Source organism: Pseudorca crassidens, chromosome 4 (genome assembly GCF_039906515.1).
Source record: "Pseudorca crassidens isolate mPseCra1 chromosome 4, mPseCra1.hap1, whole genome shotgun sequence".
Lineage (NCBI taxonomy): Eukaryota > Metazoa > Chordata > Mammalia > Artiodactyla > Delphinidae > Pseudorca > Pseudorca crassidens.
In genome coordinates this window covers 2,861,954-2,879,633 of record NC_090299.1, presented here as the reverse complement: position 1 = coordinate 2,879,633, position 17,680 = coordinate 2,861,954, and the positions used below count along the sequence as shown (strand labels likewise).

Below are 17,680 nucleotides of genomic sequence, written 5' to 3'. Positions count from 1 at the left end.
GGGCCCCTCTGAGCCCCTCATCCCGCCTCCCCAGCCGGCTCTGTGCCCTTGGCGGCAGCCACGGGCATCGATCAAGGACGGGGTATTTATTCCCTGGCGCCCTCCCTGCTGGTCCCGTGTGGTGTCACTCACAGAGTGCCTACTGTGTGCTGGGCCCTGGCTGGGTCCCAGCCCCGCTGTCCCAGAGCTGTGTGACCTCGGGCAGCTCAACTCATTTCCAGGGTGATGGCAGCCCCTTCTTGGGGGAGATTTCCAGGAGATCAGGTGACTGGAAGCAGTAGAGGTGTCACTGGCCCACGTGTTCGCTGTTACCATGTTTCCAGGTGGCAGCAGAAGGGGCGGTGTTTGCCCCACCTTCACACCCCCAGCCCCCAGCTAGAAAGGGGGTCTTGCTGGCCCCGGCCGCATCCCACTGCCCACCCCTCTCCCCGTCCTGCGTGGGGACTGCTCCTTCCTCCGGGGAGGATGGGTGGAGGTGAGGGTTCACCTGAGATGCCAGGAATCTGCTCGGGGCTGTCCCCAGCTGTGAATGGCGGTTTGGGTGTCCCTGGAAGCCGCCGGTCGCCTGACCCCGCTCTGGGGACCTCAGTCCTCTTGGGAATGAGACCCCTTGGATCAGTGCCCTCTCAGGGAAGCGGGAGGCCTGTGCTTGGTGGAGACCCTGGGGGCCTGGGGTAATTCACTCAATCCCCAGCTCCCTGCCTATACCAACAGGGCCTGGGGCAGACCCACAGGAAGGGGCAGTGGCTCCAGCCTGGGTCCCCCAGGACCCCCCGGGCATGCACTGCCCCCAGTGCCCAGCACACAGCCCAGCACAGCGCGAGGGCCGCCGTGCTACAGCCCAGCCTGGTGGGCAATTATTACAGGCGGCCTGGGCCCACTGCGGGGTCCCTCCTTGCCCCCCGGCTGGCACCCCTGATTCCTTGAACCAGGAGTACGGGGTGAAGAGTGTGCCGGGCGTCAGGGCCGCTTGTGACGTTCCCCACTTGTGCGTCCAGGAGGACTTCAGCAAGGCCAGGGAATCCGCAGACCCCTGAAAGCCCTCAGGCTTCACCGAGAGCAACGGCAATCCCATAATTGCCCCATTAAGCCCCTCCCCCGCCGCTCCAGCTCCAGGCAGAGGTCAATACTAGTCATTTGCCAAATGTGATCGGGGAGCAGATGAGTCAAGTTATCCCTGCCTCGGTTCAGGAGACGCAGATGAAATGAAAACCCACCCAAGGGCCACAGGAGGGCAGGCTGTGACTATGCCCCTACTATGTGCCCGCACCTCACTGGTGCTGTAGGTTCTGGAGAAATCTCAGCTGTGAGGAAAGCTCAGGGGGCAGGTGGGGTTCCAAACCTAAAGGAGGAGCTCTCCCGACAGACGCAGAGAGTGCAAAGGCCCTGGGGCAGAACGGGCAGCCCGGGACTGGCACCCACACTGCTCACTGGTCAGTCTCTGCAGCTCTTTGAGGTGTGTGTGTGGTTCGCCTGTGCCACAGGATGGCTCACCCCTTGTCCCTTTGCCCAACTGGAGGGAAGGCGAAGAGGGATGTTCCTCCCCAGGGGTGCTCGCCAGCTGGTGGAGGGAGGACTTGGGATCGCCCCCACCCCATCATGAGTCTGCTGGGCCCTGGGGGAGTCACCACCATCCTCCAGCGGGCGGCTCTGTACCAGGCGTCACCCAAGGGCCCTGCTCACTCCTTACAGCCCTCGTGTTGGCGCTTGACAGATGAGGAAACTGAGGCACAGAGAACAGGAGCAGCCGGTCTCTGATGGGGTGGAGCTAAGACTCAGAGGGTGGCCCTGCGAGCCCGGCGGCCCCGGGGGCTGCATCTGTCCCCTCCCTTCCTGCCCCATCGCCAGCCCTGGCTCCAGCAGACGCCCCCTCTCTCCTGAATTGTTCCCTCTCTGCTGGGCTGTCCCCCGTCACGCTAGCTGCCCCAAAACACTGACCAGCACGAGAAGGGGCCGCCTCCTGAGCCCGCCCCACCTCCAGCTTCCCTCGAGCCTCTGCTCTCCAGGGACCACCCTGGACCGGCCGTCTCTGCCCCCCGCCCCCCTCACCTCCTCTCTCTCTTGGACATACCCCAACCAGGCTTCCTCTCTACCCCCCTTCTGCGCCCGGGTCCACAACACTCAGCCTGTCACTTCACCAAACAGGCCTTCCTTCCTGAATTCTTAAAGCACTTTGGTCTGTTTGCTGCTTGTGATAAGGAGGGTTAGCACACCAAGCTCACGGGCCGCCCGCTGGTCCAGGCTGCAGCCGCTGAACGCCGGCTCATCCTCTGTGGGCCCGCAGTCACTACAACAGCCTGGATCTTCTGCACAGACGGGATCAGCCTCCAGCGGGGCTCTGACCTGGAGACGAGAATCATCTCGAATTGACGTTGAGCTGATTTACATCCGAGCCAGTGGGACCTCTGTGCTGGGACCGCCTCCACCAAGGAAGCGGCTGCCCTGCCGCCCCGTAAGGACAGCGTGTGAGGCAGCATGGGGAGGGTCTGCGCCGCGGTAGGAGCCCTGCCCACGCCTTCCCGGCTCTGTAAAACGGCGCCTGTCCGGCCTCGGCCTCGAGGAGTACGGGGACATGGATGTCACCCACAGGACGGGCTGGGTCTGTCCCGGGATGTGCCGCTCAGTTCCTGGAACCCTCAGCTCAGAATCCAACCCAGCACAGGGCTGAGAGCAATCAGTGAAGGACGTCGGCCAATTCTGCGAAAACACAGTACGGGAGGGAGGGCCTGACGGAAATAAAAGAAATCCCACGTCCTCACGTGTGCGTTTCGGCCCCTCCCGCGCTTCATTGGCTGTCATCTTGTGTTCTATTGTGAAATAACATACGCTGCACACAGGGGCTCACAGTGGGCAGTAGGTACACGGTGACCCTGTCGAAGCACCATCGTGAGGGCCAGGGCCCCAGGAGGAGCCCCGCGGCCGCCCTGCCCCCCGCCCTGCCCATGTTCGGCACCCGCCCCTGAGTGCAGGGGAAATGGGTTCCATCCGGACCAGGCGCGGGGCTCAGAGACCAGCACGTCCAGCTGGCGGCGGGGGGGAGGAGGGCCAGGCTGCGGCTGGCATCTCATCCAGCGGGGAGGTTTCGACAAGTCTCCTTGTCTCTCCGCTGCCTTTTTTTTTTTTTAATTAATTAATGAATTAATTTATGGCTGCGTTGGGTCTTCGTTGCTGCATGCGGGCTTTCTCTAGTTGCGGCGAGCGGGGGCTACTCTTCGTTGCAGTGCGCGGACTTCTCATTGCGGTGGCTTCTCTTGCTGCAGAGCACGGGCTCCAGGCGTGCGGGCTTCAGTAGTTGTGGCTCGCGGGCTCTAGGTGCGTGGGCTTCAGTAGTTGTGGCACACGGCCTCAGTAGTTGTGGCTCACGGGCTCTAGAGCGCAGGCTCAGTAGTTGCGGCGCGGGGGCTTAGTTGCTCTGCGGCACGTGGGATCTTCCCGGACCAGGGCTTGAACCCATGTCCCCTGCATCGGCAGGTGGATTCTTAACCACTGCACCACCAGGGAAGTCCCGGTCTGCTGCCTTTTCTAATGTTTGTTCCCTGTGTCATTCTGCAAACATTTACAGGATGATAATGCCACGTGGCATCCTGGGTGCCCTAGGATGGGACTTATGACCCTCACCGCTGCTGGGTTTGCAGGGGGGAACTTGAGACCAAACGCAGCTGGCACCCCACAGACGGGGGAGAACTGGGGTGAGGACCCCCACTCGGGGCCCAGCCCAGAGGCCGTGCTGGGGAGGAGCACGGGCGTACAGGGCATGTGAATGGGCCCTCCAGGTCTACACCCGGAGGGGATGACCGCAGATGCCCCCTCCTCCTCTGCAGCTGCCTGCTTCTCCTTCGCGATGGGATGAGTGGGGAGAGGAGTCAGGGCCAGCCTGGCGGTCACGCCTGCTCTAAGCCTTCCCCGCCTTATCCGCCCCCCGAGTGACATAGCTCCCCTGATCCCTCAGAGAGCTCGCTGCCCTTCTGATGTGGCATGGCGTTCGCCTCCCTGACCTGCTTCCCGCCCAGGCCAGGGCTGGCCAAGGTGGCGTTTGCCCAGGGGGTGGCCTAGGCTGCAGTCGGCGCAGTCGTAAGGACAGACCGAGTCGGGCGTCCAGGCAGCAGCTGTCCCCACAGGCCCGATACGCCTGGGAACAGCTGGGGCTGGTCCTGAGGCAGCTGGACACGCCTCCTGGCCGGTCCAGGGACAATAATTAAGAATCAGGTTTCCGTTGAGAAGCATTATTGCCGGGAGGGGTTGTAAATCAATAGACAACGTTTTTATCTCGGAACGAAAATTAATTATTCAGTGTCAAACATGTTCGCGCTCACTTCCCTGCCAGCAGGGCCGGCTGGACTCCGGGGTGGGCCTCCCAGGGCCCTCGAGGGGTACAGAGGGAGACAGAGGCCAGGGGGGCCGGGCCGGGGCAGGGGTGCAGAGAGGAGGGGCCGTCCTGCATTTCAAGATAGCTCTGCCGCCCCAAAGCCCCACACCGAGTTCGCTAGAAGCCAGGTCAAGCCCCCGCTCCTCCTAAGATGGACACGCACGTGGCGAGCGCCGCAAAGCCACCGGCCGAGCGGTGGGCGGGCTCCACCGGGGCCCCTTTGCCCCTTCGCTCCATCGTCCCCACGGCCCTTTGGTCACGGCTCAGCCAGCTCGTCCTGCTGGGGTCCAAGTACGAAGTGGCAGCAGCTGAGCCCGCCCTTCTGAAGCTTTGCCCCCAACACTTCTGGGAAGTGGGAGGTGTGCGGGTTGCAGGGCTCAGCCCACGGCGGGGCTGGGACGGCCCTCGTTCGCTCAGGGTTTCAGGTGTCATTTCCCACCCCAGCACACAGCCAGGCCTCAGGCCCCCCACCTGCACCTGCTGTCCCCGATTCTCCCGCTTCCTCTGCCCCAGGTGCAGAAACGCACGGAGACATGACATGACCGGCTTCTCAGTGCAGAGGCAGTCTTCCTGGAGCCTCCCCCCATCCTCCTGACGGGACCCCTGGCATCTGAGAAGTCGGCGTGGCCCATCAAGAGACAGGAAGGCGACCGGCTCTTGTGGCTTTGGTGCGTTCACTCCTTCATTCATTCGTTCACACATTTGGCCAAATATAGAAGCAGCCTCTGGCTCACAGCCCGGCGGGGGGCGGGCATGGGAGCACGTGCCGACCAGGGCCCAGGGCTGGCTGCCCGCTGGAGCTCTGATGGCCTCTAGATAAGGGAGGTGAGTACACTGAGCCTTAAGGAGGGTCCAGAGCCCAGGGCCCTGCTGGGAAAAGGGCGGGCTGGGGCTGCGTGTGGATGGGGGACCCTGTCGCCGCAGCGTCTGAGCGGGACACGTCCAAGAGCCTTCGCTTCCCGACACGGAATTGCCCGTGACCCCCATAGCCTCGGGGGGCTCTCAGCTCCCAGCGCTCCCAGGTCCTCTGCCCTTAATTCTCCATCTCTCCGTCTGCCGGCTCCTTCCCCACCCTCCCCCCATCCACCCTCCGCCTGTCCTGGGCTCTAAGCCTTTAAGCGCCCTGGCTTGTTGGAAGCAGAGGAGGGTGTGGACAGGGCCCTGGGCCCCTGGAGAGCAGAGTCCAGCGGGACCCAAGCAGGAGTTACTCCGAGGGAGGCCAGGGCTGGGTCAAGGCGTCACGGAGTGGCCAGTGCCCGGAGGAGGGAGGGGCCTGGGGGAAGGGGAGGCAATGTGACAGAGACCAGCTTGCCCAGGGCCCACTGCCCACGGAGCCAAGCTCTAGCTTTCATGTTGGGGGTGGGTGGCGCTGGCACAGGCCGGGTCAAGGACCCCGTGTGTTCTGAGACAGGCCTGAGGGCAGTGTAGCTGCAGCAGGAGGGTGGCGACAGGCGGGCCCACAAGGTCAGCGGGGGCCAGCCCAGCGCCGGCCGAAAGCCCGGCAGAGTGGACTCTATCCGGAGGGCAGGGGAGGGGCGAGGTCAGATCTGACCTTGAGGAAGGTCAGTCTGGCAGCGGAGGGAACAGATCGGGGAGGGTGCGGCTGGAGCAGAAGGGAGGAAGAGGAGGAGTGGTCTGGGGTGGGCAGGGGCCGTGGAGCCCAACAGGAGAGCCACAGGTGGTGTGCACGGTGGGTGGCCGCCAGGGTGCGGCCAGGTGGGCTGCACGGAGGAGCTGCCAGGCCTGCCCTGGACTTGGTGGGCTTCGTCCATTACTGCCCCAGGGTGGTGGGAGGCGTGGGGGCAAAGGCCAGGACATGAGAGGCACCAGGAGGCCATGGGGGCAGGGCAAGGGGGGTGGAGCAGTGGGGAAGGTGGGCGGGGCCTGTCTCCCCACTCCCAGGGAACTTTAAAATGCACAAGGCCCAGGATTTCTCAACTTCAACCTCACAGCGCCCTGGTGAGAGGGGCGCTGGTCCAGCCCCTGCCTCCCTGAAAAGTTAGACGGTGGGAGAAGACAGAGCCTAGCACAGGGGCTCCTGTCAGCGCTGGAGCCAGCACGGCCGGCTGGCCTGGAATCCCCGCCCGGCATGGCTTTCTGTCGTGGCTGGACACCCCTGAGCTTCAGTCGCCTCATCCTTAAGATGGGGTCACAGCCCCACCGTACCATCCTCCCAGGGAGGCTTTGCAAACTGTAGAGCGCCCCGAACTTGGGAGGGCAGGTTGATGTCCCCTGCCAGTGGTCCATGGCGATCCAGATGCCCGCTAGCCCTTCCAGTGACTGAAAACTTAGTCCAAAGGAGAGGAGAGTGTTTGCGAGGGAAGCCTGCCGGCCGCTCCCGGCGTGCGTGCCGCCGAGGCCCTGTTACCATCAGATATTAATATTTCCAACACCGATACTTACAAACCTCCCCCGAGGCTGCGCTGATGGAACATTGGTGGTCACGCTCAGCTAAAAAGAGTATATTGATTGGGGGAAAAAAGAGAGGTCACTTATTTTTTTAACCCAAACCTATAAAACACTGAAATCCATAAACACCCAGTTCCCGGGCTGCAGAGTGACATCCAACCCGGGCTGCGGTCTCCGTGGCCTGGTCAATACGGCTCCATTAAGGCCTGCCCGCCCGCCCCGTCCGGGCCCCTGTGGCTGTCCAGATTAATATGTGCCTCGCGTTTTAATTCTGCGTCCATTAGTGTCACGTTGCCAGCTGATCGTCTCGGCTGTCGACCCTGGGGAAGGCCCGCTCAGGGGCCCTGTGCCCTGGGGAGGTCATCAGGGGACATGGGGACAGCTCCGCTGGCCCAAGGGCAGAGGCCAGTAGGTTTCCTAGCATCCGTCCTTCTGCACAGAACCTGGATGCCGGCTGCAGAAGCCTGAGGACGGGCGATGTGAGTGGGTCAAGGACACCCAGGCCCTGCTTGGTGGTCTCGTTCAGAGAGCACCTCTGGGGCTGCGTCAGCACCACCCAAGCCGGGTCTGCCCCAGGCCGTGCAGGGCCAGGGGTCACCTGTCTCCAGCATCTACTCCTGCCAAGCCCAGTGCAGGCCTTCAAGAGAGGGTCCTGGCCAGACCTCAGCTGAGCAGCGGGCCCCTTGGGCGGGGACAGGCACCAGCTGCACAGAGAGGGTGTCCGCGGAGCCGCTGGAAGGAGCCCGGACGCCCTCTAGGAGGGAACAGGGAGCCTGATGGTGTCTCCCCCGGGTTCCAGAAAGGATGACGGGCGGATGGGGGCCTGGATACGAGCAGGAGACCTGTAGAGCCAGCCGAGGTCAACCGGAGGTGAGAGGGCAGAGCCTGGGCTGCCGGCCTGGGAGTTGACAGAGGGAGGGGCAGCCGCCAGGGAGGACGGCAGCCAGGGTCCCGCCACCCGAGAAAGAGCGTCCCCTAGGGCCGGCTCCTGCCCCACAGCCACTAGGAGAGCATTTGGGGACGGACGCCTGATAGAAACACCTCCTCTGTCAGCAGCAGCCCCTCAGTCGGAGCAGGACCCCAACCTCCGTGCCCAGAGCTCTCAGTCCAAAGTAAGCAGGACCGACAAACACTCTCTGGGCTGCTGACACACAGTCCAAAGTCCACGTCTAACAGTGACTCTCGGTGCCCATCAGGCCCAGCTGCCTCTCTCCCCACAGGTACACCCACCCCATCGTCAGTTCTGGAGCGAAGAGCAGCTGAAAACCTCTGAATGTGGGGAGGGAAGGGGTCTTGATCAGGACAGAGGCCAAAGAAGCAGTGGTAGACTGACGGCAAAGGAAAAGTCTCTAGAGGCACAGGGACCCCCGCCTCCTGGCACCCGGGCCTTCGGTACCGGCGCCGGTCATCCTGCAGCTCCAGGATCCCCACGTGAGCATCCAGGGCACTGACCGCCCCCCAGATACTTATCCACAGTGTCCGCGCGCGGTGTCTGGGCGGGGGCTGCAGGAACAAGGTGAATCAGGAACTTTCCTCCCCCCAGGAGCTCCCAGTTTATGGAGTAAAACATGATGACAAGGGTGGAACAGTCAGAGTAAAAATTGGGCTGCTGTGTCAGAGGCCAGCTGAAGAGGGTTGAAACAAATAAAGTGATTTATGTCCGGCTCCTAACTGTGCAGAGACAGGGGAGCCGGACTGGCAGGGCAGCCCCTTCCCCAGCGTGGTCCCGTATCCTCTGCTCTGTCACCTGTCCTGGCGGCCCCTCCTCTGCACAGTTCTGAGAGGGCCACCTCCACTCTGCATCAGCACGGGAGGGGGGTGACCCTTCCCTCTTGGGCCGGCCTGAAGGGGCTCCCCCTCCCATCCCACCCCCGGAACTTGGTCCCAGGGCCAAAGGCGGCCGCAGGTTGGGGGGTGGGATGTCGTCCTCATTCCAGGGCCCAGCTACGAGTCAGAGGTTCCATTGCTACCAAAGAAAAGAGAACAACGACGGGGACAAGTCAGAGTGGCTGCCACTGCTGGTCTCCAAGAGGCTGGGAACAGACCCAGACTGGCCCAGCCCACGGTCCTCCCACCCCCCTCCAGGTGTGAGCTAACCAGGTGTTCACCTGCTGTAGGTGTGCATCCATGGCATCAGGACATGCACATAACAGCAGCAGTGCCTGCCCAGCCCAGGGACCTACAATAAAGTGTCAAATTGAGGGCTTCTCTGGTGGCGCAGTGGTTGAGAGTCCGCCTGCCGGGGACACGTGTTCGTGCCCCGGTCCGGGAAGATCCCACATGCCGCGGAGCGGCTGGGCCCGTGAGCCATGGCCGCTGAGCCTGCGCGTCCGGAGCCTGTGCTCCGCAGCGGGAGAGGCCACAACAGTGAGAGGCCCGCGTACCGCAAAAAAAAAAAAAAAGTGTCAAATTGAGGCTCATACACCTCCAACCCAGGGGTCTCCAGTCTGGGGAACTGCAGCCTTTACCTCGGCAATGAGCCGGCACAGCTAGAGACAGACAAGCCTGACATTGTCTGCTCCCATGTGAGGGCTGTTGGTGTCTGTGATCTGATGACAACCGCTAAAGCCATGTGCCGGAGCTGCTGCGGGGATGCGGTGAGATTATGCGGGCACGGTGAGCCCAGTCCGTGTGCCACGAATGGCATCATCACCATTAACTCTATGAAACCCTCACACGGGAGCGATGGAAGGGTTTTGGGAATAGATGGTGGTGATGATTGCGAAACACTGTGAACGTAGTTCACGTCACTGAATTGTACACTTGAAAGATGGCTAAGGAGTTCCCTGGCGGTCCGGTAGTTAAGGCTCCACGCTTCTACTGCAGGAGCGAAGGGGTTCGATCCCTGGTCGGGGAAGTTCCACATGCCGCATGGGGTGACCAAAAAAAAAAAGATGGATAAAAAGGCAAATTCTATATTATATATTTAAGCACACACCATGAAAGAGAAACACCATATCTCTTGGTTGGTGGAAGGCACCCAGCAGCCCGGGAAAGGACCTGCGGGAAGGGTAGGGTGGTTTCTGTGTCTGGAGCACGGCTGGAATCATCGGGAAGGAGGTGACCGTGGCTGGTGAAGGGGGCCTGGGGAGATGGGGTGAGCATAGGGCAGGACTGGAGACATGGGGGAGAGAGCAGATCAGATCCAGCAGGGCTGCTCCAGGCTGCAGTCAGGGGCTGGGCGCTGAAAGGTCAGAGAGGAGCCGGTGGGGGGGCCCGGCTCCGTGCCCCACCTGCCACCCTGGACCATCCCTCAACAAACTTCACACGTAAGCCCAGCGCCTCCTCTCGTGGCAGCACAGATAGTCTCGGCAGCCCTGGTGAGTTGCTGCATGGCAGGCAGCCGTTACTGTTGGCACCTAAACGGTTTCTTTGGCAAACTGAAATCGGATTGTCAATACCACCCTCTCTCTAAGGAAGTGAATGTACAAATGTGATGCTTCTGGGACTTCCTTGGTTGTGCAGTGGTTGAGAGTCCGCCTGCCAATGCAGGGGACACGGGTTCAAATCCTGCTCCGGAAGATCCCACATGCCGCGGAGCAACTAAGCCCGTGCGCCACAACTACTGAGCCTGCGCTCTAGAGCCCGCGAGCCACGACTACTGAGCCTGCGTGCCACGACTACTGAAGCTCGTGTGCCTAGAGCCCGTGCTCCGCAACAAGAGAAGCCACTGCAGTGAGAAGCCGGCGCACCGCAGCGAAGACCCAATGCAGCCAAAAATAAATAAATTAATTAATTTTTTAAAAAAATGTGATACTTCTGGCCTCTGAGCTCAAGCTTCTCTGGGTGCCCAGGTGGGGTCTTCCTCTGACAGACTCTCCGACAGCTGAGAGTCCCCTCACTCCAATCACTGACATGTGTCCTTGATGAATCAATAAGTCACCCGAGGTTGTCCCCTCTCCTGTTGCAGAATTAATAGCGGGATTTTTGTTGGTGTTGTAATGGCCGTGTGGCCCGGCTCACGTTACACGGAGCTGACGGCAGCGCACAGGACAGACAGCGTGCTCCTCCACAGGGCTGGGCGCCGGGAGCCACAGGTGGGTGCCCTGGGCTGGGCCAAAGGACGTGGAGGCAGCTGCCAAGGGTCCCCTTCCTTCCCCTGGAGGCTGGGGTCTGGAGGCTGAGGACATCTGAGCTGCAAGGGCCCAGCCCAGGTCCCATTTACAGATGGAAACCCAAGGGCGAAAGGTTTGCCCTGAGCCACGTAGCAGGTAACTGAACGCCACAGTTTTGTTAAAAAATTTTTTCAGAATTCTTAAAATTCTTAAGCTTAGCACATAAAGTCCTTCATGAAAGAACCCAGATTCCCAATCCACTGGGGATCACTAACTACACACACACACAGGCACACCCCTGCCTTCATTCTAAGGATGAAGGTCATTTCCCGAAGGCGATGTTGTCTCACACCACAGGGCCTTTGCACAAGCCGTTCCCTTTGCCCAGAGCGCTCCCTGCCTTTGCTCAGCCAATCTCTTCCCCTTTTCAAAACCCAGCTGGGAATCCTCTCCCCCAGGAACAATTTCCTCACCTCCGAGCTGGGCTGGGGGCTTCCCTCTGCCCCTGCACTTGTCACACTCTGTGGTGACACGCCTACCTCCCCCACGAGACGTGATGCCTTAGGGGTGGAGCCACGCCTCCTTGATCTCCAGCCTCACACGTCCTCGTGCCTGGAGCAGAGCAGGCGCTCGATAGAAACTAACTGAATGCATGAATGTCTCCATTTTCTGCCGATAAGGTAATACTATAACTCAGAGACTTTGGCCCTTGCCACCAGGCTGGTTTCACTGGAATCATCCCCTTTCTCTGACTGGGGGCCTGGTCCAGAGCCTGGCGCTGGGGACCTCTCGAGGCCCGAGCAGAGACGCCTGGGCTGTGGTCAGCTACAGGGTCCCTACCCTCAGTGGCCATTCTGAGCCTCCAGCCCCATATGGACTTGTCCACACGTCAGTGGTCACTGTACCAGTGTCCTGGGGTGGCCGCAACAAAGGACCACAGACTGGGGGCCTTCAAACAAGAGACATTTCTTCTCTCCAGTTCTGGAGGCCAGGAGCAAAATCAAGGTGTCGGCAGGGCTGGCTCCCTCCGAGGCCGTGAGGGAGAATCCAGTCCAGGCCCCTCTCCCAGCGTCTGGGGGTTTGCTGGCGATCTTTGGCATTCCTTGTTTTCTAGAAGCATCACCTGTGTCTCTGCTTCTGTCATGACACAGGGTTCTGTCTGTGTCTTCACACAGCGTCTTCCTCCGTGGGTCCCCTCTTCCTACAAGGACACTAGTCATGCTGGATTTAAGGCACACCAGGTTCCAGTGGGGCCTCATCTTAACACACATCTTTATGACACCTGCGAAGACTCTATGTCCAAATAAGGTCACATTCAAAGGCACCAGGGTTGGGACATGGACACATCCCTTTGGGAGATGCAATTCACCCACAACCATCCCTGAAGCCGTGGACCCATCTGAGGTTGTCCAAAGCCAGGGCATCAAGGGAGGAAGACAGGGCTCTGGCAAACCCCGGGGGGAACCTGAGGGAGAGCTGGGCAGGAAAGGAGGAGGTTCATTCGTCTGACGAGGATGAATGAGGAGAAGCGGGCGCTTCAAGGAGGAAGACAGCCCAGCCCTGGGAACGCTGTTCTACGTCTCCTGAGACAAGTCCTGAGACAAGGCCTGAGCGGCGTCCGTGGGGTTTGGCTACAAGGAGGCTGTGACCTCAGCAGGAACCAAGGGCAGACTGCGGGATGAGGAGGGCACAGGTAAGAGAAGGGAGAAAGTAAGGGAAGTGGTACCCACACCACCAGGGGACTGGCTGAGAAAGGGAAGAGCCAGTCGGAGGGCAGCGGGGGAGGGGAACTGGGTCGAGGAGGAGACCTGGGGCTTTAAATGCTACTGGAGAGGCCCCGGAGGGTGGGGGCGCTGAGCATCAGAGGACAAGCAGGTGCCCAAAGGGAAGGGGAGGATGCCCTGACCCGGAGGACATGTGGGGCCAGGCAGGGTACAGCCAGCAGCCCGGTCCAGCCTGTGGCTCCTCCTTTCTCCATCAACAGCAGGGAGGGTGACCCCAGGCTCTGGGGAGAAGGGAGCGCCCGAGTCCCTGTGCCAGGGCAGCTCCTTCCTCAGTGGAGCTTGTGATCCACAATATTTAAAGGTTCCGGCACACACAGGTCCCTGAACCGGTCTCAGTCTTGATGCCCTTTTGTCCTCATCTTCACACCTGCCAGCAGGTCTCCTCGCCTTCCCGCGTCTCCCCTCTCCCCACCCCCACTCTGCCACACCAAGCCATGGTCCTCTTGGCCTGGACCACAGCAGTCCTCAGGATGGTCCACTGTCCAAGCAACAGCTAGAAGGAGCCGTAAAAATTATAAATCATCAAAAACAGTGTAAAGAACATGGAACTTCAACCCACAATCTGGGAGAAAGTATTTGCAACATGCGCGATGGATGAAGAGTTTATGTACAAATATATAAAGAGTCCCTACAAATCAATAGGAAAAGAATTTTTAAATAGGAAAAGATACAAACAGTGTTTCACAAAAGAGGAAAAAGGAACAGCCCCTGATCTGATGGAGAAACGATCCGTGTCAACCATGAGGGAAGTACAACTGGATGACACGGAAAGGCCATCTCACGCCCAGCGGACGTGACATTCAGTCTCACACTTGGGAATAACGCTGAGGATGTGGAGAGAGGGAAGGTCGGTACGAGCCCCTTGGAAAGCAGGTTCTCTCGGATCTACTGAGGACTGGAGTCAATGGGCAGACCTTCTGCGAATGCGGGGTCCTGGGTGTGTTCCGAGGGCAACTCCTGCATGTGTCCGGGGCTGTCTCTGATCCTCAAATCGCAGATGAGGGAGCTGAAGGGCGGGAAGGAGATCTGACTTGCGAGCCAGTCTCTGGCCTGGTGCCACCTCCTGCCCAGGATGCTCCAGCCTCGCGGGGCTCCGGCTCGGCAGTCTTGAGAAACTGGCAAGGAGGGAACAGGAAAACTAGAACAGGCGGAGAAAGTCAGGGTGGGCTCAGACAGGACCCCGCCTGCTTGCGACAAGGGGATGCGTGAGTCCTTCCCCGTGTGCAGCTCAGACATTCCTACCGGGAAGCTGTGATCCGTGATCGAGTCCAGACAAGGGCAGCACCAGCTCAAGACTTCTTGTCTGGAACCAGGCACCGGAGACTCATCACCCCTGGGGGCCCCGAGAACACAGTCGCCCCGCTTTTGTGAGAACAGATGTTCTCTTGAGATTAACAAGCCTGTGAAATGGCATCCCCTGGAGTTAAAGCTAGGTCATAGAAGTGAACGATTGTCCCCCCCTCCAAGGAGCCAAGAGGAAATAAGCAGAAGGATGGAGGTAACCAGGGGCTGGGGGAGGGGCAGGGGGCCGTGCGCCGTGGGTAGAGCTTATGTTGGGGGTTGGGTTAGTCAGGGCTCTCCAGAGAAACAGAGCAATAGGAGACAGAGAGAAAGGAGATAAATATATAAAGAAACGGCTACAGGTACAGATAAGGATATAGATACAGACATACGTGTACAGATATAGATACAAAGAGACTTATTAGAAGGAATTGCTCACAGGATTATGCAGGAGGCTGGGAAGTCCAAAGGCTGCAGAGCTGATGTCTCAGTTGGAGCCCAAAGGGCAGAAGCTGCCGTAGAACCAGGAAGACTCGATGGTCCAGTTGGAGGGCCATCCGGCAGGAGAACTCCCTCGGACTTGGGGCGGGTCAGCCTTTCTGTTCTATTCAGGCCTTCAAGGGGTTGGGCGATGCCCGCCTGCATGGGGGCTGGGCAGTGTGCTTTATTCAGTCCACTGATTCACATGCTAACCTCATCCAAAAGCACCCTCACACACACACCCAGAACCCTGTTGGACCAAACACCTGGGCACCTGTAGCCCAGGCAAGCTGACAGATAAAATTCACCTTCACAGCGGTGGTGAAAAAGGTTTGGGTAAAAATAGTGGTGTTGGGTACACGCTGAAGGTATGTAATGCCACTGAATTATACCCTTGCAGATTATTAGATCCTAAACATGATGTTAAGTATATTTTACCATAATTTTAATAGAATGCACGGTGCAGATGTTTGCAGATGCCCCATTTTATAGGTTAGAAAAAATATATATAATTCTTGCTCCGGCAGCACATATACAAAGATTGAACAGTACAGAGAAGCTTAGCATGGCCCCCTGTGCAAGGATGACCTGCAAATTGGTGAAGTATTCCATGTTTTCTTTAAAAAGCTATAGGTAGCAAAACCGTTCCCACAAGGTTCCAAACTGGAGTTGGCAAACTGTCCTCAAAGGACCAGAGACCAACATTTCGGCTTTTGCCATCCAGCCTCCGCTGCCCTTGGATCAGGAAAGCAGCCAGAGACTACAGGTGAGAGAATGAGTGTGGCCGGGTTCCAATAAAACTTTATTTATACGCACAGAAATTTGAATTTCACATAAGATTTTCACATGTCACAAAACACTCTTTTTTTTTTCTTTCAGTCTTCGAACAACCTAAAAACCGTTCTTAGGTTGCCAGGTGTACAAAAATAGACAGTGGGCTGGTTGTGGCCGGTCAACGGTAGTTTGCTGACCCTGGAGCTAAGCAAAGAGGAGCTGGGGCTAGGCTCCAAGGAGGGCGCCAACCCCAAGTCCAGCCGAGGGGGCTCAGCCATGCCTGGGTTCCCAGGGGGTGCTAGGTGGGGGAGGGCATAAGGAGAAATAAGGGGGCAGAACCCTGGGGACAGTGGGAAGCAGACCTGTGCCTGGGGGGCCGGGGATCTGACCTCCACCGCCATCTCACCCTGGACCGCGTGTCCTCCTGATGCCCCAGCCTCTCCCACTCGGCCCCGTCTCACCCTCCTGCCTCTCAACATCAAGGAAGGCGATGCCCGCTGCTCTGGAAGGCCACGTGGGCAATAGGCCGCAAGGGTGACCCCAGGACTGCTGGGGACTGAGACGTGTGCCAGGACGCAGGACCTCCAGCGCCAAAGTGCACACGGTCCCAGGGAAACCGGGATGGTCAGCCACTCTCCAGTCACCCCGACTGGTGCAAGCAGCAGGAGAAGGGACACAGAAGACAACTGCCCCACAGCCCCGGCCCCGGCCTCAGGCCTGGCACAGACAGGTGTGCAAGACCAGGGCGTGGTCTCTGCACCTACGGGAACAGGATGTGCCGTGAGCGAGGGCAAGATACGCTACATACGACCGTAAGGACGCTGCTCCCAGACGCAGCGTAGAGCAAAGAACGGGGCGATGCCATGTTTCCAAAGCATAAGACGGGCAACTGCTCCCCGGGGACCGCCTCTGAGGAAGCCCGGGTGGCACAGGGACTTCTGGCTGCCGCTGCCTTGGTCCTGACCCGCTGCCGGCCCCCCAGGGGTGCTCAGTCTGGAGATGTCCCCACCGCACAGTCAAGGTTGCACACCCCTCCTTGGGCATCTTGCTGGGCGTTCACCGTGGCAGGGCACTGGCCCTTCTACACTTGCCAGTTACCCACGTGACAGCCCTTACTGAGTGCCTCCGTGGGTCTGGGACAGAAAACTCCTTACGGTGTTGTGCTCTCTAACACTCGCAGAGCCCCCAAGGGGTAGGTGTTTTTAATCCCATTTTACAGATGAGAAAACTAAGGCCAAAGAGGTGAAGTCAGTGTCCTAAAGTGACACTGGGCCCCAAGATGAACCCCTGGCCCGTCCTCCTGACTTACAAGGGGCGCACCCTCCCTCCCTGCAGCCTTTTCCTGAGTTTAAGGAGAGGGGGAGCTGATGTCTGGGGTTCCTCCCCAGGAACCCCCAACTCACAGCCCAGACCCTAGACCCAAGGGCAGCCCTCTCCCCTGCTGGAGGCGCTGCCGGCATTCTGTGTACAGATGCCCTGACAAGATGGGTCATCAGTGTGAAATCATCCCATCAGCAGGGCGCGGCCGCCAGCCTCTCGTTATTGCCAAATGAATGACTCCGTTTAGAGAAGTCGTTTGGGGCGCTGTCCCAGACAATGACTCCTGTCAAAAGATTTACCGAAACTCATGGGCGATGCAGCGGGAGGCCCCGTGGGCCTGGCCTCAGCGTTTATCCTGCAGAAAACAAAGATTGCAGCGTGGACCATTTTGCTGCTGAAATTCATGCCTTTTGACCCCAAATGGAGAGATAATCCCAGGGCTTGTTTCCGCTTGAGCCTGGAGATGTTGTAAATAGCTAGCTCTGAAGCGGAACCTCACACTGGCCTCGGGTGGAAGGCAGGCCATGAAGCAGACTGTGAAAGGATGTGGCTCGCTGATGCTCTCCGTCACGCCGCCCCCGTAGGTAGCATCCCCCAGGGGCTTGCTATCCTAAAATTGGTGCTGGGAAGAGCTCTGGCTCAAGGAGGGAGTTATATGCTTTCTCCATCCCCCAGTGAAGACTATAAACTTGATCGCGATTTATTTTCCTCTTGGCTGCCAGGAAGCTCAGAAGCCAAGAAAAAACCTAAGCACATTAGCAAGGCTGGTCCTTTGTAATGTAACACCTGCGTTCTCTTTTGCATTGGTATTGTGGCTTCTGTCTGGAGTTTATTATGTTTGTTTAATGTGCCTCGCACTGTAAGCCACTTCAAATCCTTTGTTGAAAGGGTGGGGGTATGAGTAAAATAAAATAACCAAGCAGAGTGGGGAGGGGAGAACAGGAGGCCGGGGACTGTGACCTGCCTCTGGCCGTGACAGCTGTCCAGCTATTTGACCCGTGGACTGAGTGAAACATATTTTTCCTGCCTGGGTATGACTCTGGTTCTAGACCAACTGGGTCACCTGTCCATGAGCATTCTGGATCCTCCACCAGGACCGTTATCAGTCAGGTTTGCCTGGTAACAAGCACCCCCTGGTTTCACAGCAACACGCACTGATTTTTTCACTCAGAGCCCGTGTCAGGAGCTCAGCTGTGCCCCATGACTTCCCA

The 17,680-nt window shown here is 59.1% G+C and overlaps 1 long non-coding RNA gene and 1 other non-coding gene across 2 annotated transcripts; one reads left to right on the top strand and one right to left on the bottom strand.

Moving 5' to 3' along the window:
- Nucleotides 1–13,201: 13,201 nt before the first annotated feature.
- Nucleotides 13,202–14,479, bottom strand: LOC137223067 (uncharacterized). Its single transcript, XR_010942703.1, has 2 exons — nt 14,335–14,479; nt 13,202–13,729 (listed from the first exon to the last, which is right to left on the bottom strand). It is a non-coding gene; the product is annotated as an uncharacterized lncRNA (long non-coding RNA).
- Nucleotides 14,480–14,890: 411 nt separating this feature from the next.
- LOC137224205 (U6 spliceosomal RNA) lies at nt 14,891–14,993 on the top strand. The gene has a single exon (XR_010943299.1). It is a non-coding gene; the product is annotated as a U6 spliceosomal RNA (small nuclear RNA).
- Nucleotides 14,994–17,680: the final 2,687 nt, after the last annotated feature.